This window comes from Hypanus sabinus, chromosome 31 (assembly GCF_030144855.1).
Source record: "Hypanus sabinus isolate sHypSab1 chromosome 31, sHypSab1.hap1, whole genome shotgun sequence".
Taxonomy (NCBI): Eukaryota; Metazoa; Chordata; class Chondrichthyes; order Myliobatiformes; family Dasyatidae; genus Hypanus; species Hypanus sabinus.
In genome coordinates this window covers 19,841,820-19,868,200 of record NC_082736.1, presented here as the reverse complement: position 1 = coordinate 19,868,200, position 26,381 = coordinate 19,841,820, and the positions used below count along the sequence as shown (strand labels likewise).

Below are 26,381 nucleotides of genomic sequence, written 5' to 3'. Positions count from 1 at the left end.
GGAAGAGCTGCAGCAAGTCAAGTTAACCTAGTGTCTCGGCAAGGAATGTTCACAGATAGTGTGCAGTCAACCTCGGCAAGAAAGTTCTTTGTAAAGTCTGATTTCCCTTTGCACAGCAGGGGCCTGGAGTCACAATGCGTACCAAAACAAGATGAGCATACAAGTGAGAAGTTGTAGGGTGACAGTTAATGCTGGTCAGTTGTTTTGCTAACGTGGTGAGGCAATGAGAGTAGCTGAAAACAAAAGCCACGGTTTGAATTGGTCGGGGTGATGGACTCAGTCGTTGAGCGTGACAACGATCGGTGCGGGATACCTACTCTCCCCGGGAGATTCGAAGAAACAGTCTCAGCACAACGTTTCTTTCTTACTGGGAGACATTACGGTTCTGCACTCAGAGTAACAAGAGTTATTCCACCTTATCATGGTCCATGAACTGATCACTTCAATGCAAAATTACTTGTTCAATTTTATTTGTGTTTTATTAGACAATATTCCTATTGAAGAAGAACTGTAAAATCAGCGTCTCCCCGTCGGGGAATTGAAGCCCGGTCTCCCGCGTGACAGGCGGGGATACTAACCACTATACTAACGAGGAACCGCTGTTGGTTCATCATGAAACAGCGCAAGTGAGTGAACAGAATTACCTTGATGTTTGATCACTGCAATACCTCAGTCAGTTTCTTCGTGTCCTTCCAACAGAAGTGTTTCAGTTTCCTCCAGCTATTCAGACACCGATTGTTTTCAAAGTTTAGCGAAAAGAACTTTCATTCGAACCTAACGCCGTGTTGTTCAACAGATCATTTATATATTCTGGCTTTATAATGCGACAGGCAAGAAGCGATGTGGAACTCTTCTAATTTTGAAGGGATCATTCTCAATTCAGTTCGATTCGGAGCGAATTACTGTGTGTTTTGTATCTCCGATCTGTCGGAAGATGGACACCTTAACTGGGTATAACAGGAATTGCACCAGGGTGGGGAATCAGAGTGACCAACCGGATTCAGACAGCAGGTCGAGCCACAGTCATGCACCACTGGAGATAGTTCAGGACCCAAACCTCCTGCAGAATGAAGGAACAATGGTGATATAATGGTGAACACAGCTGTCCTCCAGACAACTGACGCAGGTGTGACACCCGACGATCGCAGTTAGCAGAGTTTTCATCTATCATCGAAACTATCAGAAGTAAACAATTATTAGAACCCGAACTGTGCAGACTTCTATCGGTCGAGTTTTCTAACCCTGCAAACTCGTGTACGAAGTCAAGAAATTGTTTAAATCCATAATTGAGTGCAAAATTATTATTCATCCTGGGCTGGCCAGTCGAACAAGGATGGATCTCCCATCTTTCACATTTTCTCGATGACCCGACCAGTTCCGCTTCCTGCTGTTATCTAACACAGACTCCCGCAACAAACTAGAACAAATCAAAACATGTCGGATGATGTGTTCACCCTGAGTGTGCCAGTCCCCTCACCAATCCCTCTGTCTATTTATCACCTATGGGATCCCTATCGACATCCTCTGTCCATTATACGATTAAATTATACCCTTTATTGTGATGAACAAATGTAAGATAAAATCACAGCATCGTACCACCCTTAAACAGGCCTTTCGACCCATCACGTCCATGCTGACATTTGGGAACCAAGCTCTCCAGAGAAAAAAAAGAACAATTCACTTATGAGAAATATCCTTCTGTGCCGTGATTGTCGAGGTGCTTGCCCAGACAATTCTCTAATGTTGTTAGTGCACCTGCTTGCACCTGCCAGTCAGGCATGGGTTCCAGTTTCCGAACACCATCTTCATGAAGTTCCTTATCTAATGCTGCCTAGGTTTACACTCGTCAGGACAGTTTACTCGTATTCCTATAAGGCCCCGCTAATTTGATATGACCTTCATCGATCTCTGTCACCTCCAGCACTCCATGGATACAACCGCACTCTAACCAGTCTCGGTTTATACCGGAACTCGCCATCTCAGGCAAAATTTTTATGAATATCCCCTGCATTCAGTACTCCAGTTCGCTTGCAGAGTGTGCAGACGTTTCGATTCGCGAATCCGCGGTAAATCAGACAAGTCATAGATGTTTTACACCGAAATGATGACTTTTGACCCAACACGCTCCCGTTGTGCCCACTCTGCTATTGGCTGAAGGTGGTGTCGCGCTGCTCCATTGTGGACGCTTCTCATTCTTTTCCTTCATTTTTATTTATCCGTTCTTTGCTGACATCATATGCTTTCTCTTAATAACTGCTCTTTGTTGATGTTTATCGCGCCTATCTCTATGCCCGTGTCTCTCTGTATTCTTTTCAGTGTTTCCTCACCCCTGCCCCATCCTATTATTATCTCTTTGCTGTCTGTGCTTCCACCCATTCGGAAACCTCGTTCCCGATATGTCAGCAATGAACGTATTATGCATTACTTAATCTGTTATCCAGTCTGATTCGGGATGCTGTGAGCTTTCTTCTGGTTTGCTCGATGTGTGTTTCGTTCTCTCTCTTTCTCGGTACATTGGCTTTTGGTCTTTTGAAAATTGGTTGATTCGAGTTTCTTGCCTTGTGGCTGCCTATGAGCAGGGTGTATAATTTATACCTTATTTGATAACAAATGTGCCTTGATTCGTTGAATCCTCTCTCGTCAATAGATTTCGCCTCTATTGCCTCTGAGAAAGGGAGGTCCAAACAACCACGTTCTTCTGCCTGCTGGTAGGGGCCCCTGCCTAAAGAAGGATTCCGTTAGAGACGGAGTGGACGCGGAAAAGGGTCACTAGTTTTGTCCGCTGAGGTGACCTTAAGAATTGTGAGCCGATACTCTCCGGTATAATCTCATTTCTTCACACACTCACGGAGCCCCAAGATTAGGAGACAATTCTGAACATGTACGGCTCAATGGGAAAGCAGTTCAGTCCGTGTTGACGGCAGATGCCAAGGTTGACCAGAGTCACTCAACCAACAGGATTTGCAATGAACACCCCGAGTTCAGAACAGGAGATTTGAAGCACAATAAAATAAACAGTTTTCTTTTATTTATTCCATAGCTTTATCAGGAGACGGCGAGACAATTAACAGTTTGGTAGAAGGAATAAAGGGATTTCTAATTACGTGGACACAAGTGACTCTGAATGGATCCTCTTAAACCGCAGTGGAAAATGATTAGTGAAACGTCAATGAACTTCTGGTCTACCGCCCTAATCAGTCGCCATTGCAAATGCGACCACTCAGCTAGGGAGGCAGAAGTACATTTTTCACGGGATCTCATCACTGTGTCCCGGGTCAATTGAGCTGGACATCAGCGTCGGTGTCAGAGAAACCGGACAGACATCCTCTCCACATCCACCTGATCTTTATTATTCGATGGTTTTCAATGAGATCCTCCCTCATTGTTCTAAATTCTCACGAGTGTAGGCTCAGAGTCTACAAATACTTCTCTTAGTTAAGCCGTTTCATTCCCGGATCATTCTAATGAACCTCAATGAGCCCACACAATGCCATCGCACCTTTGATTAGAAATTGGGCCCAAGCTTGTCTACAATCCTCCAAATAATTCTGATCAATGTTTTACGATACACCATCATTATATCTGTCCCTTTAGATGCTAGTCGTGGCGGAATGAAGGCTAAAACTGCATTTGACTTCCTTACTCAACGACTCAATCTGCAATTTAACATTGATGGAGCCCTGCAGTAGAATTTCCCAGTCCATTTAGTTACTGATTTATGAATTTGCTCCTCGCTTGCAAAATAGTCTACAGTTTTGTGTCTTTTACCAAAGAGTATGACTCTGCACTACCGTACTCCGTATTCCATCTGCCACCTATCTGTTTATTCTCCAAATCTGTCCAAGTACTTCTACGAACTTCCTGCTTTACGAGGCCTTCCACCTCATTTTCTATCATATGCAAGTCCATCAATTTCGTCATCCAGAACATCGATGTATAACGTACAAGACAAAGCGCTCTCCAGAACACAAATAGTTATCGGCAAGCGACTGAAAACGCCATATTTATTCCCAGCCTTTGCCTCCCACCAGTCGCCAATATATTGTGGATGCTTGTATCTTTCCTGTAATACCGTGAGCTCTAATTTTGTTTAGCAGCCTTATCAGTGGAACTTGAATAATGTCTTCTGAAAATCCAAGTAAACGACATCCCGTGACTCTACTTTCTCTATTATGTCTGTATTCCCTCAAATAATTCGTACAGATATGTCAGGAAAGATGTCCCATTAAGGAAACCAATTTTGTCTTTCATATTTTAACAGCTGCCCCAAAACACCCAGAAAACTCAACCTTAATATTTGACGCCACCATCTTCCCAACCGCAACAGCCACGCTCGTCTGTCTGTAACGTCATGACTTTTGTTTTCCTGCCGTCTAGAAGGGCATCATGACATTTGCAATTTTCTAGTCTTCTGAACCATTCCAGAAAGCAGGGATTCTTGAAAGATCATTTCTAACGCCCCAGAATCTCATCAGCTGCCTCTTCCACAATCCGGCTGTGTAGTCCATATAACCATATAACCATATAACAATCACAGCACAGAGACAGGCCATCTCGGCCCTCCTAGACCGTGCCGAACTCTTAATCTCACCTAGTCCCACCTACCCGCACACAGCCCATAACCCTCCACTCCTTTCCTGTCCATATACCTATCCATTTTTACCTTAAATGACACAACTGAACTGGCCTCTACTACTTCTACAGGAAACTAATTCCACACAGCTATCACTCTCTGAGTAAAGAAATACCCCCTCGTGTTTCCCTTAAACTTCTGCCCCCTAACTCTCAAATCTTGTCCTCTCGTTTGAATCTCCGCTACTCTCAATGGAAACAGCCTATTCACTTCAACTCTATCTATCCCTCTCAAAATTTAAATACCTCGATCAAATCCCCCCTCAACCTTCTACGCTCCAATGAATAGAGACCTAGCTTGTTCAACTTGTTCAATCCGGCGGTGAAGTCTTATCTGCTCCAGGCGACATCTCCTTTCTGGTCTTCCAGTTTCCCAATCAACTTCTTCTTAGAAATGGCAACTACCCTCCCTTCCGTCTCTGACCCTCTCGAATTTCTGGTATGTTGTCGGTACCCTCAAAATAAAAGATAAGTACTTATTAACCTTCTCCGCTATTTCTTTTTCACTTATCGCGACCTCCTATTTCCAGTGACGAACGTCCACTCTTGCCTTTGTTTTTAAATTTCTGCATATGTGGAAAATACTGTTTACATCCTCTGTTATATTAGTAGCCAATGATCTTTCAGCGTGAAGTCCGGTCTGTCAGTTGTACTGACGGACTCACCGAACTATTGTTCTACTTGGTCCCATCGGCCCGCATCTGGACCTTAGCCCTCCATAACCCCACCGTTCCTGTACTTATCTACACCCGAAGTTACATTGGATCAGGTTTCTGAAGGTTTCTATTTGTAGAGGCTTCGGCGGCTTCGGCGAGTAGGGGCTGAGGACGAGCTTGCTTCCAGTGAGGTAAGGCAGGGTGAGTTTCTTTAACAACATTTTAGTCAGCTGCAGGGGCAGTGAGATCAGCGCCGGGCTCGAGTCCGGAGGTTCGCGAGTTCATCCAGTGACAGTCCACTCCCGAGAGCGCTCTCCATCCCTGCCGGGTTGATATCGAGCTCGCAAGTCGAACTCATAAAAAGAAATATAAACACTGGCACCTCCAGTTTAAATTCTCACGTGGAATATTGTGAAGGATCAAATTTCCAAAACCAATTAATTTAACTAACTTAAGAGTTGGTAATGGAGGCAGTAGATGGGGCAGTCCCGTGCTTCGATTGTAAGATGTGTGAAGTCAGGGACAGCACAATTGCCGCGGGAAACTGCCCCTGTGTACGTGGTTGACAGGAGTAAAGACGTGGTGGGAGACAGGGGCTCACCGTGGTCAGGACCAAATCACAAACAAAAGAGTCTCCAGATACTGGAAATAAAAGTAATACACACATTGCTGGAGGAACTCAGCAGGCCAGGCAGCATCCATGGAAACGAGGAAATGGTCGACGTTTCAGCCTATACCCTTCACTAGGACAGTAAAAATTAGTTTAGAAGTAAGGAGAAATGGAGAAGGGGAGGAGGATGTACACGGTGAAAGGTGAAAGCTGGGGGGGGGGGTTGAAGTAAATAACTGGGAAGACTATTGTTAAAGAGATAAAATGCTGAAAAGGAGGAATTTGAAGAGGACAGAAGGCCATTGAAGAAAGGGTTGGGGGAAGATTGTCAGTGGAAGCCGATGGACAGGTAGGGAGATTGGATCTACACATCAGGCAACTTGATGCAAACACACAGATAATTCATTCTTCAGCTCTTTTCACAGCACTCTGCGTTAGTCCATTGATGCACGTGTTGCTTCATATACTCATTACTGAAAACATATACGCGAACTGCTGCAGGATCTATGTCAGGACATTCAAATACCTGTCTGCGTAGAATAATTGACCACAAGCCAGATCATAGAATACACTAAACAGGTCATCCCGAATAACAGGGGAATTAACTGATACAGCGAACAACAAAATTCGGGCTCACCACCCCTTTGTCCTTCTGATTTCCACTTTTGCTCCGACGTCCTCATTCAGACATGATTTGCCGCGATGATCTATCTGACTGCCAACGCATTGAACAGCAGAAATAAAGAGGCGGAGACAGTGAAGATACTATCTGGTCACTCGTGTTCTTTACACGCTGATAAAGGAATTTATCGTCCCTGGGAAAACAGCCCCGCAGTACGTTTTCAAGTTTGACGACAGGTTCCAGGGCAAAGTAAAACGGACCTTTCTTCGCGGAGCTCACGGCAGTCCCGGTCACTATAACCACAGTGTTTGTTCTTCTGGTGTAGTATCGATCCCGCAGCCTTTGACAACAACTTGCGATATGGCGATCGAAAGTGAAATCCGCGGTCAGCTGAACGGAAATATCAATAATTGCAATCATTGGGCCACATTTCAGAACATAAATCGGATAATGAGCAAGAGTTTGAATAATTGTAGATGTAATTTATCTGCTACACAATAGCAACGAAGATAAGTCCCATGAGATCAGTTTTTGCCTTTTTTCACCAGGTAACATTGATCCATTTCAGACCACGCGTTCTCCGAAACAGGGTGACAATCGCTGTTAAATCAACCGGAAAGACATGGAAACAATTTCGACCACGCCAAAACTGATCCGTTTGACTTGATAACTCCGCTGGACCTCAGAGAATCGTCCCATCCCCCGGATTTTATGTTAAAATTGCGGCCTTGGAATATTTGTGCCAGGATACAGTTCGTCCGGGATCTGTACTATGCGAGACAGAGTCCCAGCGGGAGAACAGTTGAATCTAAAACTCTTCAGCAGTTTACTGCGGGGAATTCGAAGTTTATAACGGACCAGTGAGCTGCTGATTGCCCGTGTCATCGACATTTGACCCGCCATTGGAGCTGAAAATGTTGAAGAGAACAGTCATAATGGTCACGGAGACATTTCCTTTGAGCATAAAGTGTTCTGGAAATAGAACCACAGCTTTAAAATTGAAACTTGTAAACATATGTCAGCGGGGAATGCCAGACGGTTTACACGCTATTGACGATATTGAAGCGACATTAAAACAGATATAAAACAAGAGTTCTGATTTGCGGACGTGTAATAGGAAATGCATGCGTATCGAAAGTCAACTGGAAATTTCACCGAAACAGCTTTGATTGTGAAGTTCCTAGTTTTTCTCAAGATTCAGATTCCGACCTAGAACGCTACTGTATATAGCGAAGCAACACACAAAAAATTCCGGGGAAACTCAATAGGCCGGGCAGCATCTATGGAAAAAAGAACGGTCGACGAATTGGTCCTGCCGAAGGGTCTCCTTGTGACCCTTTGGTTTTATTTGCTGCTTTATTTCGGATTTGCGCGTTGCTACCTGGGTGGCATTTATCACCGATCTCATCTGATCCATGGAAATGTAATGGTTAGCTGCTTTTTTCCGCGATGGATGGAAAGACTTAGAACGAAGAACAACGGAGCTCGAATGATATACTTCCATCTAAGGACGGAATGACACTGGCACGGGAACCGTCCGGTGCTGAAAATTCCGTGTACATACACACATTGTCCTTGTAGTAGATGTGCCGCAGATAAATCCTGCAGATCCTTTAAAACTGTGGCAAGGTAAATGCACATTTGATGATGCGTCAGTGATGGGCTTCATTTTCTCGATGGTGCTATGCTTGTAACGAATGCTTGACGATTTAGTTTTCAGATTAACTGTTCAACATTTCATCTCCATTCCTCCCTGTTCCTGTTGATGATGAATCCAAATGGTGTAAACTGTGAAATCACTGAACAAATCTCTGACATCAATGTCCGCCTCATACAACAAGCCTATTTGTAGCTCAGTTTTCCAAAGTGATGTTACAAAAATAATCCCTTGTAGTAATGATCAGTGGAACATGAGGAAAATCTGTATTTACCGACAAATACCTTTATTGCCTGAACGGAAGAACATATGAACTTACAAAAGCAGTAACTGTGTGCACAACCAAGAAATTTTTCTGTCCATTCGTGAAAATTCAAAGCACAGAAAAGTAATACCAGTTAAAGAGCAGCTTCTGCTGCTGACTGGATGTTTCTTGTGATCCTGATTCGAATCTCCTGTCCGTGGGGCACGTCCTATCCGCGCTAATTCATCGTTTGCATGGTTACCGCCGCCAGTATTGTAAAAGTTTTTGCTAATATGTCCGATTCGCATAATCTTTTCGAATTTCATTGGCTGTAGGTCATGTGTTTAAATGTTAACACCTTTTCATCGGCTCTGTCCCAGACCAACATTTATTAACTGTCTTCTTCCCAATAAGTGACAATCGGCAACTTATGGCTCTTTGTTCTCAAATGAGCAACCGCCCTGAATTACGTGGAACAGATGCAGACACCAACAGACAAAATCCTCCTGCATATTGTATTCAATTAAATAAACTCTTTTTTTTTCGAAATGGTTTCAAATGATTACCTGAATTATCATAATGTTTTCTTTAAAGCGCTGACCAAGCCAAGCGACCGACAGCCTGTTCCTTTTGCACAACTGCAGCCTTCAGCTGTCTGAGGTGATACACATCGAATATAAAATTGATATTCCCGCAGCATACGATAGTATCATCACCCACTCATCCGCAACTACAAAACTCAATCCACGAGTCTAAGACGCTCAACATTTCATTTACTTTATCAGCATGCCTTAATAACATTCGTATGCTTAGCCTATTGATGGATTGTCTCATTTGCCTTCTCCACAACTCGTGTCCAGTCAATAGTCAGAACTGTTGCAACTCAGTAAGAACAGATCCTCACAAATATCGATCCGTATCAGTTCATGGGACTGCAAGGTTCTCCTTGATTATCAAATTTATGGATGGCTGAGGTGCAGTTCATCATCAGCGAATCCTATATTCAAGCTCCCAATTTCAACATTATAACTTTCCAAAGAACACACTTTCCATCCCTTGGTATAACTCGCGGCTGCCTCATTATTATTTGAGATTAGGCCGATCAGTGTAGTGTTGGCAGCAAATTTAATTAGCACATTGGTTTCTGGGTGGCGATACACCCATGAGTATATAGAAAGTAAAGGAGGCAGCTTAGTACACAGCCCTGAGGGGCATCTATGTTGAGAGTCTGAGGGACAGAGGTGAGTGAGCCCACTCTTACAACCTAGCGGCCATCTGACAGGAAGTCCAGGATCCAGCTGCAAAAGTTCAAATACATCGGTGGCTGAGGTCTCTGAGCTTCTCGTCGAGCCCAGAGGGAATTATGGCACTGAAGGTTCAACTGTAGTATTCAACAAGAGCTGTAGTTTTCTCACACAGGCATCACATATGGTGGGAATTTGAATCTGAATCGTGTCTCTGTGCGTTATTTTGCTGCGTTGATGTCTTTGCTCAGATCAAAGCTGCTTTTCCTGAGCTCCTGTTGTTTACCGGCAATGTAAGCTCTATCTGACGCGGTAAATGCTTCTTGCACGGAACTGTTGATCAAGAGTTTCTGATTTGGGAAGAGCCTGACTGGTTTCTGGGGAACAACATCCTCGATGCGCTTCCGGACCCCTTCCGTGAACTCGGAGATGTCCTCATCAGGAAACACATTGTAGTTGACGTCATCGAAGCATTCCTGCCGCATGGAGGCCAATTGCTCGGACCAGCAGTGGGCCCTTCTAACTATGGCCGTCTCGTGTTTCAGCTTCTGCCTGTACTTTGGCACCAGGAAATAGAGGAGTGTTCGATTATCCAAATGGGGTGGGTTCTGGGCGAAGGAGCTCCTTGTAAGCGTTGCGGAAGGGAGAGTGGTAGTGTTCGAGTGGGCTGTCTCCCTGTGTTCTCACCTGCTTCCTGTGTACTATATGAATGTATGGCTGATACGGATAGGAAACATAATGGTCCCTAAAGATCATTTGCTGTCATATCCTGACACCCATGTCATTTTCCAACGTAATAAGGATTATTTGCACGGCAGGTAGAAACTGTGATATCCTTCCCAGCTACATCTAAGCCTGTAGTGCCAAGACTAACTGATCAGATCGAGACATTTTAATCCAAACATTCGGAAATAACTCGAGAATTACTGAAATGTTGATTAGACCAGTCCAATTTTAGGTTGAACTTCCAGGCCCCTCATCATAACCACAGTTAGTCGCATTGTAAGACCATAAGACATAGGCGCAGAATTAGGTCAATCAACCGATCGAATTCGCTTCGTCATTTCATCATGGCTCATCTGGGATCCCATTCAACCCCATACACCAGCCCGCTCATCAAATCCCTTGATTCCCCGACCAATCAGGAATCTCATATTTTCCGTTTTCGATATAACCACGGATTTGGCCTGTCACAGATACACCGCGCGGTGGCTAAACATAATTCTCCTTAACCTTGTTCTAAACGCTCGCCCCTCACTTCTAAGTCTGTGCCCCCAGTCAAGATAACCCCACTAGAGGAAACATTTTCTCCATATCCACCTTATCTAGTCCTTTCAAGATTCGGTTGGGCTCAATGAGTGTCACCACATTCTTCTAAATTCCAGTGAGTACAGGCCCAGAGTGGCCAAACACACCTGATATGCTAACCCCCGAATTCATACCTAGAAACCTCCTCTGGGCACTCTTCAATGATGTTTGAATTTTATTTCCTTTTAGGTATTCGGCTGCACTATTACTCCTTTTACCAAAATACAATATCATACAATTCCGAATACTGTTTTCCATCTGCCAAGTTTTTTCCAATTCTTCCAATCGCAGTGCCTCCTCTGCGGGACCCACTCCTCCATTTATCTTCGTATCATTCGCAAACTTTGCCACAACCCCATCAACTCCACTTTTAAATCATTCACAATCAACGTGAAAAGTAGCGGTCCCAATCCTGACCCCTGAGGAACGCCATTATTCATTGGCAGCCAACCAGAAACGGTCCCCTTTATTCCCACACGCTGTCTCCTGCATGACAACCAGTATTTGTCCTGTAATACCAAAGCGTTTTATCTTGTTAAGTAGCCTTATGTGTGTCACCTTATCAAATGCCATCTGAATATTGAAGTTAATGACATCCAACGCTTCACATTTGTCCACCCTGCTTCGTACTTCCTCTAAGAATTCTAATAGATTTTTCAGGCAAGAATTTCCTACACAGAAGTCTTGCTGACTTTGGTTTACGTTATCATTAGTCTCCAGGTATCCCGAAACCTAGTCCTGAATGATGGACTCGAACACTTCCCCAATCATCGATATATAACTGGCCAACTGGCCCATAATCCCCCTTGTTCCTGTGCTGGCGTTGTAGTCTGCCACAAACAATTTCAAAATGAAATTTTAAAATCAGCAAGGAGGTGGATGCGTTTGGAAAAAAAAAAGGAATGGGATCTTCCACAAGGAACCGACAAAATACAGATCCTGACTGACTTGAATATTTCAAGTATTTCAGTATTCCAATATTTCAGTATTGAATATTTCGCCTGGAAAGAAGGACTAGCCGAGCAGTGTTTCATAGTGATAGAACAAGGCGTGAGAATTCCCACAAAATGTGTTTATCAGGCACAAATTCTGCAATAAAATAACGTAGGATTGCTGCTTAGAAAGAAACAGACTGACCTGGCTGTGATTTATGGAGATTTTATGAAAGCATGAGATTTCCCAAACACAAACACAGCGCGAGTATAAGTTACTGCCATTTTATGTCGCTTTCCATTTACAATTATCAATGTAATCTGGCTTAAATACAAGTGTCTTAAATCCAGTAGGGCGAATATCGCAACTAACATCATCTATGGATAGATCAAGACTTTTCGACATTGTTTCCTTCAGACTTGATGAAAAATGTTGTGTATTCTGAACCTTGTAAAATCTTGAAAAGGTAAGGAAACAAAAAAGCACGGCGAGTAATACATGAAAATAAACCACTTGCAAGAAATTCCACACAAAGTGAATGGTGAGATCAGAGATGGGTTGCTCTGTTAGTGGGAAAATCGCGTTTTCTTGGGCTAAACAGTTTTATTTTATGCCAGTAGATATAGATATTTAATCTGCCCATATGTTACAGCTAGTTTCATGAATCAGTCAGTCTACAGTAATCACAGATGACCCACAGATCAGCGTGGGTGTGGTGATGTCCTTCGAAATATACGTTTAACTAATTTAATCGTTTAGGAAGTAATTTCTCATCCGAATTGACTAGTACTGTGGAACAAAGTCAAACTAGAAACAAACAGGTGTGAACATTCCCCACGCAGAAAAAAGATAATGGATTTTAACAGCCAAACTAAATATACCTTTAAAAAAAATGAGTATCTTAATGCGTTCAGCCTACTGTTACAAATGATAATTATTTGAGGTGGATAGTGCCCACTGTAAAAATATGAAGACATTTGAAACCTGCCAATTTTGCGTCAGACAAGGAATATACAATATTGTTTTTAAAAGGGTCAATAAACAATTGTTTTTTTATTGTTGCTGGGAATGAATTTCATTCCACGACTCATATGAATTATTTACCTGAGGATTTTGTGAAATAGACTGCCACTGATGTGACTAACGAGGTGGAATGATGCACTTTCTTCTCCTGTATAAGAACTTACAAAACAATGAACAGTAGATTTCGGGAGTTGGACCATTTTGAACAGATCACTTCATCGCACCAAAAATGGGATATGCAGCAATTTACTAAATAGCCAGTATGTACTATCCTGTACTGGCAGCGATTGGGATCCCTGGTAAGAAATAGGAGCTGGCTGTTGTTCTTCATACTGTATCTGTTGCACGGCATAATGACTATAAAAAATCTGTGGCAGATGGTGCCTCACGTGATCAGTGTTTTTAGCCTGTTCAGGACGAAGCATACGTTGTTTCTTTTTCTACCGTTTCTTATATCCAACTTTAGCAATTGAATGTGTGTTAATATTGATACTGTTCCAGTGTTTACTTCACTCGACTTTCCAAAGCATTAACAGCATGATGTGCTCCAAATCTGATTCGGTATCAACATAAAAACTCAAAACTTAACATAAACAAAAGAGAAATATTTTCCATCGGTGCGCCTTTATCATCCAGCTCACTGGTTTTAGGCGACTCACAGTCGTTCTCTTCTATTTTAAAGCAAAAAAAAAGAAACTTATTTTTCCAGTTGTCTAAATGTCCTTTAAAACTACATAATAACGCACAGATCTCTTCCGATTTACCCCTTCTCCTTCTTTGGCTGGTTTTAATGTTAATATTCAAGATTTCAGTTTGTTGCAGCTGTGCATCGAAATATACCTTTAGCTCTAAGTTTCGTGAACTGAGATATGTTGTGTGGGAAGAAGCAATCTCCCTGTGTCCATTTTATTCCCGCTATAAGTACAACCTTCAGCGTTCTCAGCGACTACGGTGGGTCCGTTTTAAATGAGTCTGTCGATAACCCGCCCACTGGTATCTCTGCTGTCAACTTCGGGAAATTTGCAGCACAACTATCGGTTTGTTCCGCCATTATCCTTCAATCGAAGGGCAGTGACGGAGCCCGTGCGAACCATATTTCCTCTATCCAAATTGAGACCAGCCTGTCCCGGCATAGGATCAGAAAATGAGGTTCACTCAATCCGCTTCAGTGCTATTCTCCGCATGGCTCCCAAGTGAAACGGATCAGTGTTTATTCTCCTGAAAATAACTCTGCATTCCTGCAGTTAATTTAATGGCGATTTCGATCCTGTCTCGAGGAAAATGCGGTCTTTCCAAATACATCTCCTGTTATCTGGTGGCAGCAGCTGATTTAATCTGCACTATCATTGGTGTTGTACTCGATCAGATCAATAATATTTAATTTTTATGCCTGTCCTTTGTTCATTCCATCAATTTGCTCCGTGATATTTGTCCTGAGCGTCGCAACCATGGACTGTTCTGTTCGGCTCACGGTGGTTTTCACGTTCGATTGTTGTATTGCAGTTTGTAGTCAGAAGCTGCTGGAGCGATACTGCACCGAAAGGACAGCGACTGTGATGATAATAATTGTGGGTTTGGGGAGTTGTGCGAGGCGTGTTCCATTGTACTTTCGGCGATGCCTTTTGAAAGCGGATTACCTTAATTTACCGGTATGGAAATCATACCAGTTGTTTAACACCATCACTACACCTTTATTGCCAATCGGCTTGATTCTGTTGTTTAATGCTTTAACACTCTGGCATATTATAGCGTCAAACCGAACCCGCCGGGGTCTCAGGATCAGCAGAGAGAATAAGAAGGATACAGAGGGAGGGAAACGGCGAAGGTCGATGATTTTGTTGTTCGCTCTATCAGCCAATGTTATATTGTTGCGGATCCCCTTTATTGAAATTACTTCTAACTGGCAAATGCAGAATTACTTTTACACAGATAAATACTTGAATACCCCGAGGTACATCCTGCAACAGTGTGGGATCATGTTGCATTCTCTCAGTATCTGCACCAACACGTGTATCTACGTTCTGTCACAGGCGAAATTCAGGGAGGAGATGAAGAGTGGCGTCAAACATCTGTTTACGTTGGATGGCCGGTTCTGTAGATAAAATGCAAATCGAATTGAAAGCTTTGACGGGAGTTCAAACAAGGTTATACATAGCTTATATGTCTGGTAAATGTGTCTATACTCGTGGCGCCAAGTGAGCGAATGCCAGTAGTTTTCCTTTTCTAGTGAAGTCAGCATAGTTAGTGTAATTAAATGGGTATCGGACCAACGAATTAAGAGGAGCTCATGTGATAGTTACATTGGCAAGAAGTGTATTCAGAATTTCCTTTAATATCGGAATATGGGTCAACGAATTATGTGAAGCCAGTCTGATTTTTCTTACAATGGTAAAATTCTATTCTCATTCACAGGATTGTCGATTGTTCCAGTGATATCTGTGATAGCTGGAGAAATATTCCTGGAACATGAACACCTGATGTCAGTTAAAGTGAGCTGGTAAACCTGCAATTTCCATTGTGCCAGTGCAATGAATGTGACTAATGCCTTTTCGTTCAGACAGCGTGTGGTACCTTCTGATGACTGATAAACGAAGCCCTAGTTAGATCCATGAATGGACTTGCTCAGCAGAGTTAGTGTGAGGGCTGGTTCAGAATCGTAGCTGTGGCTTCCCACCTTTTCGTGATTAAGACGCCAAAGTACAGAGGGGGAGGCTGCAGAATGGGGTTGTAATAAGTCCTACATAATGGAATAGCGGAGCAGACAAAGGGCCGAACCGCCAGATTATGCTTATGGACCTTACGGCAGAAATTAGGCCCGGACAGAAGTAAAATGAGGTGGTGCAGAGAGGATAACTGAGGAGCTGACTGAGGAGAGGTCAGTGTCTGTTGCAGAAGTCCGTGTGTAGGGCACAATCACAAAGACGCTTAGTTGGCATTCTGCCTTCTAAATTGAAACCTACTATGTGGTAAATATAACCATTTTTACCAATGCTTTAATAACAAAACCAATCATGCGTGAATTTGAGGTGCGACTTATTTGGCAGAAACGTGCTAATTTCCTATATTTCCTGTCACAGTTATCAACAATTCTATGTCAGAAATAGTTTCTTTATCGCGGATTCGCGAACAGTCTGCTCCAACTGCTGCCTTTCATGGGTATAAATAGGTCCTTCAAACGAACGAGAACTGGCGCTGCACTAAAGACTGGGGGTGTTTTTTTATTGCCACGTTTCATCAAAATTTAAGGACGATAACATATATGTGAATATATGTTACATTCGCATAACGATAACATATATTACACCTTTAAAATCAACGCGACAATCATATTGATAAGTCAAATCTAACCCCTGTCACTTGGGTTGAAATAAACCGTATACATGGTAACCGGGGAGTGAGGCGGAGAACTTTCAGGTTCATAAGGCAGAGTGATTAGAAGATCCCAACGTGGGATTGTAAAGATGAGAAAGCAAAGGCGGTGGACAACGTTTCATGGGGATCTAATAATGGGATGGGGCTCCGCATTCAAATGTTCATCAGGCACTGATTCTGGAATAAAATAACGAAAACAAAGGGTGGCGGGCAGAGTTTCACGGGGGCCTAATCATGGAGTGGGACTCCCTATACAAAATATTGATCTAACACAGCTTCTAAAATATAATATCGTGGGATTGTCGCCTGGAGACAAAAAAACCTCTGGCTCGGTTTTGTGTAATGAAGATACAATAAAGACATTGAGCACCGCACACCCCATCCTACTAACGTGTGCGCGCGCGCGCGCACACACACACACACACACACACACACACACTCACACACACACACACACACACACACACACACACACACACACACACACACACACACACACACACACACACACACACACACACACACACACACACACACACACACACACACACACACACACACACCAGAACGAAGCATTATAAATCAAAGTGTAAAGTATTATAGAAATAAGTGGTAAGAAATAGGAGCCGGAGTAGGCCATCAGGCCATCGAGTCTAGTATCTGTCCGTGTCCTGAGGTACATGAACTTATGAAAGAGTAGCTGAACAGGTGGTGGAAGCATTAATTGCTACTTTTCATGAATCACTAGATACAGAATTGTTTCCGGACAGTGGAAAATTGCAATTATCTCCACACTTTTTTTCAGGAACAGAAGTGAGTAACAGTCCAATGGCCTGATTTCAGTGTTTAACATGACGTCAAACTCCATTACTAAGCATTATATTACAAACAATGTATTTTCTAAGTAACTGATATTCTAAATACAGAGAAAATGCAAACATTAGAGGTACAAATGGAGCTGGGTGTCCTTCTACAGGATTCCCCAAATGCTGGCATGCAGCTGGGTGGCAAATACAGTGTTCGCTTTCATTTTGAGACGACACGGGTACAGCTTAATCCCATGTTAGAAAGGCAGAGACTGGTCACGGTCACGTGATGGGTGGATTTATTCAACAGGTAACGAGGAGGCATGATGCAGGGTTTAGCAGTAAATTTGAGTACGGTTCACAAAATAGGAAAATCAAAAACATTTGCACACATTAGTCTCTGAACAGTATGGGAGTGCAGGTTTCATTCTGTACCTGTCAGTCTCTGGTACACTGTGAGGGTGGGGTTCCTCCTGTACCTGTCAGTCTCTGGTACAGTGTGAGGGTGTGGGGTTCATTCTGTACCAGTCAATCTCGGGTATAATATCAATTTAATGTTTGGGAACTCATTCCAAGACCAGACAAAGAGCTCATATCAAGGGTCTGCCTCTGGGAGGGGAAAAAAAAAAACAATTTCTTTACTCAGAAAGGGTCTTTAACTTACATTTTCTGTGGCTTGTTTTGGTATGTGCTAATAGCTTTTAATCAATTAATCAATTCGAACTTTAGTTTTTGCAATATAAGAACATTTCTCAGAATATATACTTAATCAAAGATTTGGGGAGATGCTACGAGGAAGCAGATTCACTGGTTTGGTAAGTGAGATGGAAGACATGGATCAACACACACAGAATGCAAGAGGAAGTCAGCAGGCCAGGCAGCATCTATGGAAAAGAGATCAATCGAGTTTTCGTGCCAAGACTCTTCAGCAGGACTGGAGAAAAAAAAAGATGAGTAAAAGTAGAATTAAAAGGTGCAGGGAGGAAAGGGAGCAGCAAGGTGCTAGGTGAATCTGGGAGGGGCTGGGGTGAAGCAAACAATTGTGAAGTGTTTAGCGAAAGTGATACAGGACTAGAAAAGAGGGAGTCTGATAGGAAAGGACAGAAGGCCATGGAAGAAACCAAACGGAGAAGGAGCCCCAGAGGGAGACAATGGGCAGGCGAGGAGATGAGGTGAGAGACGGAAAAGGAAATGAGGAATGGTGAAGGGGAGGGGGCATTACCGGAAGTTCGAGAAATCAAGGCAGCATCGGATTGAATAGCGGGCTGTCTGGAGAAGCTGGATATCCCCTTCGACTTGTGTTTTCTACCTTTCAATGTTCGCTCTTTGTGCTCGGTGACTCAGAAAGAGGATTTCCAGTACGTTTGACAACCGGGATATATTTCAATGAGAAATCGTTTGCTTGCATGTAACGAAATCCAGCTTGGTACCTGTGAATTGAAAAATCGGCGGGTAATCCCAGATGGCGAAATTCAGAGCAACATTCACAAAATGCTGGAGTAACTCAGCTGGCCACGGGATAAGCAACTGCCAGTCTGTCTTTACACCGTCCTACACAGGAGAGTTAAAACCCGACCTTTACTGTATCAGTCACACAGCTTTGGTGCTGGAATGGAAAAAAAAACCCGTGTGGCAGGGAGGGGCGAAGCATCAGCGATCCTCCACATCGCCCCATCTGTCACTAACCGGTCTGGCTGTGATGGTCTGAACATGACAGCAACAGTTAATCCGGGCGGTGGAATTGTTGCACTTGATGTCAGCAATTGCAGTACATTAATGTCGCGAGTTCCGCTTCACTAGTTGATCTGTTAGTTCAACACTGAAGGAACTCTGACAGTCATTCAATCATCAGGACAGGATTAGGAAGTTAATGGCACCTCGGGTTAAAACGTCGTTATTTATTTTAAAAAACAAGCCGACCAGTGGGATGAATTGTCCGCCTGGACAATTAAATAATGTAAAACGCATTTCAGTGGCGAAATATCGGGAACGAGGTGCAAGACGGATAGAGCATAAACGGCAGAGAGATAATAACTGGGTGAGTCAGAGAGTAGGGAAGGTGGAGAAAACGAGAAAGAGGAGAAACAAGGAATCACCAACAGAAAGTGAAGAACGTGAGTATGAAACGGGAAAAAGTCGGAATGGATCCAGACATATACAGACACAGAACCAGACTCAGTCATGTACAGACACAGGTACAGACCCAGACTTTGACATGAACAGGTACAGACACAGACATAAACACATGCATGCATACACATAACAAAGCGCAACATTCACAGTTCAGCAAGTGACTACACATCCAGTAGCAGAGTGGCGCAGCGGTAGCGTGCTGGGCCCATAACCCAGAGGTCGATGGATCGAAACCATCCTCTGCGATATTCTCTGTTGGCGGCAGCACGTATTCAACTTCGTTTTATAAAACACTATGCACCAATAACAATAAATCGCATTTCAATTGGAATTTATCATTTATTCGTACTCTTTTAAATAGTCGTCTCTGTGGAGCAATCGGTCAGCGCGTTCGGTTGTTAACCGAAAGGCTGGTGGTTCGAGCCCACCCAGGGACGCTAGTGATCCAGTAGTTTACTTTCTCTCGTTCAAGAGAAAATGTGCAGCAGCATCTATGGAATAAAGTACACGGTCGATTTTTCAGGCCGAAACTCTTTTTCAGGAGCACGAAGCAGCCTGGATGCTGAGTTCCTCTAGCATTTTGTGTATGTTGCTTGGATTTCCAGCATCTGCACATATTCCCGTCTGTGATTCGACTGCTACACTGCGAAGTCTCTTTCGTGGAATTGAATTCAATGGAGTTTATTAATTACGTCCTTCACATATATGAAGTGTAAACGTTTTACGTTACGTCTCCGTCTAAATGTGCAATGTACAACTTATAGCAATATGTAATAAATAGTATGTACAACAGGACAGTCAATATAGCATAGAAATACGATTGTATTAGCGTGAATTAATCGGTCTGATGGCCTGGTGGAAGATGCTGTCCCGAAGCCTGTTGGTCCTGGCTTTTATGCTGCCGTACACTTTCCCGGATGGCAGCAGCAGAAACAGTTTGAGATTGGGGTGACTCGGGTCACCAAGGATTCTTCAGGTCCTATGAACAAACCTGTCTCTGTAATTGTCCTGAATACTGTGAAGATCACATCAACAGACACGCTCGGCTGCCCACACCGCTCCTTGCAGTTCCTACGATTGAGGGAATTACAGTTCCCATCCCGGGCAGTGATGCATTCAGTCAGAATGGTCCCCTATAGAAAGTCTTTAGGATTTGGGGATCCATATTAAATTCCTTCAACCGTCTGAGGTGAAAGAGACGCTGTTGTGCCCTTTTCACCACGCAGCCGGTACGTACAGACCTCGTGAGATCCTCGATGATGTCTGTACCGAGTAACTGAAAGCCGTTCAGCCTCTCAGCACAGATCCATTGAAGTCAATAGGGGATGCCTACTCTGAAGAAGTGTGAATCTTCCCATCGAAGAGAGTTCAGTGAAACCCTCTCTCACTGCTCCCCCACTGTGATCTCAGCTCTTTTTTTCTGCTGCGTTTCATTACCAGCTGGGAAACTCTGCGCTGTCCGGAGGCCGGCGCTCCCTACTGCTGCCGCAACGGGCTCAGTGGGAATTGAATCTGTTCTACGTGTTTCAGTCACATATACAGAAATACAGTGAAACTTTTCTCATCCTCATTGTTCATAGCGATCAGACCATTACACAGTGAATTGGGAGAGAATAAGGTGAAGCAATAACAAAATGTAGAATAAAGTGTAAAGCGACAGGGAAGCACGGGGCAGGTAAATAATAAGGTGCAGCTTCATACCGAGGTGGATTGTGAGGTCAAACGTCCATCCTGTCTTACGGGAAACCATTCAATAGGCACAGCAGTGGAACTGAAACTATCCCTGAGACTGTGATTTGTGCTTTCGGGCTTTTGTACCTTCTGCCAGATGAACGAGGGGAACGAGAGAATATCCGGGTCGCGTTGTGTCTTTGATCAGGATTCTGCCTATTCGACTTGACCAGAAAGTGTGCGTTTCCTCGAGCCGAGCCCTTGGAACTAACGGTCTTCCCGGGTCTAATGTTGTGTTTTTCATTCAGTTTGGGGTCCTGGATCATCCTACGTGAGGGATCACCACCATCGTACATGAGGGCTCCATCCGATCCATTGGAGTGAATTCATTTACTGCAAATTGCCCGTGAATTCTGCGTTCAAAAGTGTACAAACTGCGATGGCCGGGAATAGAACCCGGGTCAACTGCTTGGGAAGCAGCTATGCTCACGACTGAATGTTCTCTTGTGCTATAAGATTCTGTAACTCGATTATCAGTTTCTGAGCTGTTTTCTGAAGGATCATTCCTCTCTCCCTTACAGTTCCTATTCTAACCAGTAGATGTCCTGGGGACAGACCGGGGAAACACAGCACAGATTCGAAGGGCTGCAAAAGGTTTTTTGCCTCACGTATCAGAAAGTGGGAAACGACTGCTGATTATAAATATTCGTTCAAACAACACGCAGTTGGATGCTAATAGGAACCCTTCCTTTGGCCAGTCCTTGAACTCAGTAAATGACTGAATTGCTGATGATTGCTGAGACCCCTCCAGTCACACAGTGAGGAGGCGATGAGTAAAAAGCGTCAGCTCTACACTCAACGAACAAACATCAGAGTGACTTTATGAACTCTCCTAAACCCTGACATCCGTATGAGATTCCACACTCTTGTTTATGCCTCGTTAGTTCAATCCCCGCCTGTCACGCAGGAGACCAGGGTTTAACTTACCGACGGGAAAACCATTTTCCTGCTTCAAATGAAACCGGTATGAGAAGATGGGATAATCTAGTGTGAAAATAGCGCGGAACTGGAGAGTTTCCCCAGAACAAGGGACGTTCTGTTCAGCGTGTTTTTTTTTTCCAGTCATCCGTCATCGTGACTGTATCTCAACGCTGTTCGGCGTTACACTCGGTGACTGAATCCTTCACTCCGAAACAGCGGCTGTTGCTGTGAGATATGAACTCCCGCACTTTCCCAGCACTCCTGCCGACTCTCTCAGTTTGTCTGGGTGACTGTGTGGAGAAGACAGATAAAGGAACAGGTGAAACACTTCGGAGAGTACGATACCATGCCGACGTGTTTACCGCCGGGTTTAAAGACACGCAGCCCCTCCTGCAACACAGGACCCTCCGAACAGACGCTTAGAAAGTGCACTGGAGAAATGTACGCTTGAATTCTGTGACGATAATACAACACGGGTTGCGTGGATCCGCCCCTGGACTTAATTCATAAGCAGAACACATGAAGAGGGTTCGAGTTGATGTCTGTGGCGGTTGATAATGCTGGTTTTGAATGTGTGTGAATGTTGGGAAATAATGTAGGTTCAGGTGGGGGGCGAGTGTCTAGAAAAGGAACCGGAAATGAAGAGTCTGGTGAGTGCGGGGGAAGGTTGGAATGAAGTTTAATCTAGATCTGGAAAACGGAAGAAAGTAACATAATCTGGGAATGATTTCAACTGATCGAGAGGAAGGGCTGGATATTTTGAAAAAAAAAAGAAATTCCACTTCAAGGTACAGTAATGTTTAAATTTGACCCGGAACAACGTTCATTTATCAATCCCATTAAATTTACTGTAGCAACACGCAAAATGCTGTAGGCACTCAACAGTCCAGGCCGCATCTATGGAAAAGAGTTCAGTCGACATTTCAGGCCGAGACCATTCATCAGCCCCGATTTCCTCCAGCAATTTAACCAGAGTTGAAATCCCCTTTAGGGAATATAGATTGTGCTCAACCCTTAAGAAGAGTTTAATAGCAATTACTTCTGATTTGATTACGAAAATACGTCTAGGTACATCTGATAAAACTAAGAATGAGTGGGATGACGAGTCTGTCGGGACCCTGGGGACTTGAGGAAACTGTGGTGATTTCTTTTGAATTTACAGTCCTTTAACCTCTTGGACTATTTTTACTGTGCCCATAGTCAGTTTTTTTTATCAATTATGCTATTGTTTGCACCGTTGTAACTATATATTGTAATTATGTGGTTTTGTGCAGGTCTTGTAGCTTTAGGTTTTGGACATGTTTTTCTCTGGTGGGTTTTGGAGATCCTTTCCGGGGAACGTGCTAGACGGTAGCGCGATATTAATATGCAGCAGCTTCTCCGGACTCTGGATTGGAGATTCCCAAACGTTACGTGGATTTTCTGGTGTGGTCTGTTTTGTCAAATGTTTTTGTGATATCATTCTGGGGGAACGTTCTCTCATTTTTTAACTGCATTGCATAAACTGAATCTGAATCTGAATCTGAAAAAGAATTTCAAATATCTTTATCTACAGAGAATAGACAATCGACAATAGACAATAGAAATAGGTGCAGAAGTAGACCATTTGCCCCTCGAGTCTGCACCGCCATTATGAGATCATGGCTGATCATTCACTATCAATACCCAGTCCCTGCCTTGTCCCCATATCTCTTGATTCCCCTATCCATCAGATATCTATTTAGCTCCTTCTTGAAAGCATCCAGAGAATTGGCCTCCACCGTCTTCCGAGGCAGTGCATTCCACACCTCCACAACTGTGTGGAAGAAGAAGTTTTTCCTCAACTCTGTTTTAAATAACTGACCTCTTATTCTCAATCCATGCCCACTGGTACTGAACTCTCCCAACATCTTGAACATATTTCCTGCCTCAATCCTATCAAATCCTTTAATTATCTTAAACGTTTCAATCAGATCCCCTCTCAATCTCCTCAATTCCAGCGTGTACAAGCCCAATCTCTCCAATCTCTCTGCACTTCCTCAATTGCCATAATGTCCTTCCTTAAACCTGGAGACCAAAACTGTACACAATATTCCAGGTGTGGTCTTACCAGGGCCCTGTACAAATGCAAAAGGACATCCTTGCTCTTGTACTCAATTCCCCTTGTAATAAAAGCCAACATTCCATTTGCCCTCTTCCCTGCCTGTTGCACTTGCTCATTCACCTTGATTGACTGGTGAACTAGGACTCCTAGGTCTCTTTGCATTTCTCCCTTACCTTGCTCTACACAGTTCAGACAATACTCTGCCCTCTTGTTCCTGCTTCCAAAGATGATAACTTCACATTTATTCACATTGAATGACATCTGACAAGTATCTGCCCACTCACCCAGCCTATCCAAGTCTCCCTGTATTCTCCTAACGTCCTCTTCGCATGTCACACTGCCACCCAGTTTAGTATCGTCAGCAAACTTGCTGATATAGTTTTCAATGCCCTCATCTAAATGTTTGACATAAATCGTAAAGAGCTTTGGTCCCAATACAGAGCTCTGTGGTACCCCACTAGTCACCTCCAGCCAGTCCGAGAAACACCCAGTCACTGCTACCCTTTGCTTTCTATCTGCCAACCAGTTTTATATCCATGTTGATACCCTGCCCCCAATGCCATGAGCTCTGATTTTACTCACCAATCTCCTATGTGGCACCTTATCGAATGCCTTCTTTAAATCTAGGTACACTACATCCACTGGCTTACCCTCGTCTAACATCCTGGTTACACCCTCAAAATCTCTAACAGATTAGTCAAGCATGATTTGCCCTTGTTAAACCCATGCTGGCTCGGCCTAATCCTATTACTGCCATCAAGATATGCCACTATTTCGTTCTTAATAATGGACTCAAGCATCTTCCACACGACTGACGTTAGGCTAACAGGGCGATAGTTCTCCGTTTTCTCCTTCCCTCCCTTCTTGAAAAGTGGGATATCATTAGCCACTCTCCAATCTTCAGGAACTGATCTGAATCTAAGGAACATTGGAGAATGATTACCAATGCCTCCGCACTTTCCTGAGCCACCTCTTTTAGAACCCATGGATGCAGACCATCTGGACCTGGGGATTTATTAGCCTTCAATCCTATCAGTCTACTCATCACATTTATTTCCAAATGTCAATCTGTTTCAATTCCTCTGATATCTTATGACCTTGGCCCATCCATACATCTGGGAGATTGCTTGTGTCCTCCCTGGTGAAGACAGATCTAAAGTACGCATTAAATTCTGTTTCCATTTCCCTGATTCCCAAAACAATTTCTCCCAATTCATTCTTCAAGGGGCCAACATTGTTCTTAACAATCTTCTTTCTCTTCACATAGCTAAAAAAGTTTTTGCTATCCCCTTTTATATTCCTGGCGAGACTCTCATACCTGATTTTTTTTCTCTCCATATTGCTTTTTTAGTTAAGATCTGCTGTTCCTTAAACTTTCCCAATCATCTGTATTTCCACTCATCTTAGCCCTGTCATACTTCTTTTTCTTTAGTGCTATACAATCTTTGACTTCCTTTGTCAACCACTGTGGCCCCTTCCCCCTCTTTGAATCCTTCCTTCTCATTGGAATGAACTGCTTTTGCATCGTTTGTATTATCACCAAGAATATCTGCCACTGCTGATCCACTGTCTGTAGTAGATGTATTTGATTCAACAGGTAGGGGTGTTAAAGTGGTAAATCTCTTGTGGAATGCTTTGGATTGATCAGTTGGAAGGTATATGCAGAGACAGAGGGTGGAAGGTCTCAAGCTATCCATTCGAAGTAGTTTGCCGTGGCTTTATTGTGTTCACTTTCCAGAAGTGGCTGCGTGACCCCGGCTTCACTAGAAGAGAGATGAAGTCAACCAGTAGGGCTGTCACTGAGGCAGCAGAGACAGCGTCATCATGGGAGTGAACCAAGTACGTCCAGAGTGGCAGATAATCGGACAGTGTATCCATCTTTTGCAAACACTTCAGTACTTGCATAGACACCTGAAGAGTAGACTATCTGTTGGATGGAAGCGACCAACAATTCTGATAGAGACAGCTGCAACGTTTTTAAGCTAACAGGCTGGAGGTGGTGCTTTAGCACTGCCGGTCCACCACCTCGAGGGAATCTTGATCATAAGCGGGACGAAACTCCTGAGGACAGGTGGCAGATCAACTGATGATCCCACGGGTGATAGCACAGGCCAGTTAACATCTTAGTCCAAGAGTATTTTCAATTCAATTCTAGCTCCAGCTCACTAAGGATGGTATGGTGTGGGGATTTTTGTGCACATAGTTCACTGTGGGTCCATTCATGGAATGGTTTGTTGGAAAAATAATTTTTAGTTATTTCTAATCTTTGTGCCTTCATGATGGGAGGGCTATGAGATGTAATGTTTATAATAGTGTGAAAACTGCTGTAATTTTAACTCCAGTTTCAAGCATTCTGGCTGGAGTGAGTGATGTCATGGGTGATGAAACATTGGGGAGTAATCATTA

The 26,381-nt window shown here is 43.5% G+C and overlaps 3 non-coding genes across 3 annotated transcripts; 2 read left to right on the top strand and 1 right to left on the bottom strand.

Moving 5' to 3' along the window:
• Positions 1-523: 523 nt before the first annotated feature.
• Positions 524-595, bottom strand: trnad-guc (transfer RNA aspartic acid (anticodon GUC)). The gene has a single exon. It is a non-coding gene; the product is annotated as a tRNA-Asp (tRNA).
• An 18,819-nt stretch (positions 596-19,414) lies between these two features.
• On the top strand, positions 19,415-19,486 carry trnam-cau (transfer RNA methionine (anticodon CAU)). Its single transcript has one exon. It is a non-coding gene; the product is annotated as a tRNA-Met (tRNA).
• Positions 19,487-19,603: 117 nt separating this feature from the next.
• On the top strand, positions 19,604-19,677 carry trnan-guu (transfer RNA asparagine (anticodon GUU)). Its single transcript has one exon. It is a non-coding gene; the product is annotated as a tRNA-Asn (tRNA).
• Positions 19,678-26,381: the final 6,704 nt, after the last annotated feature.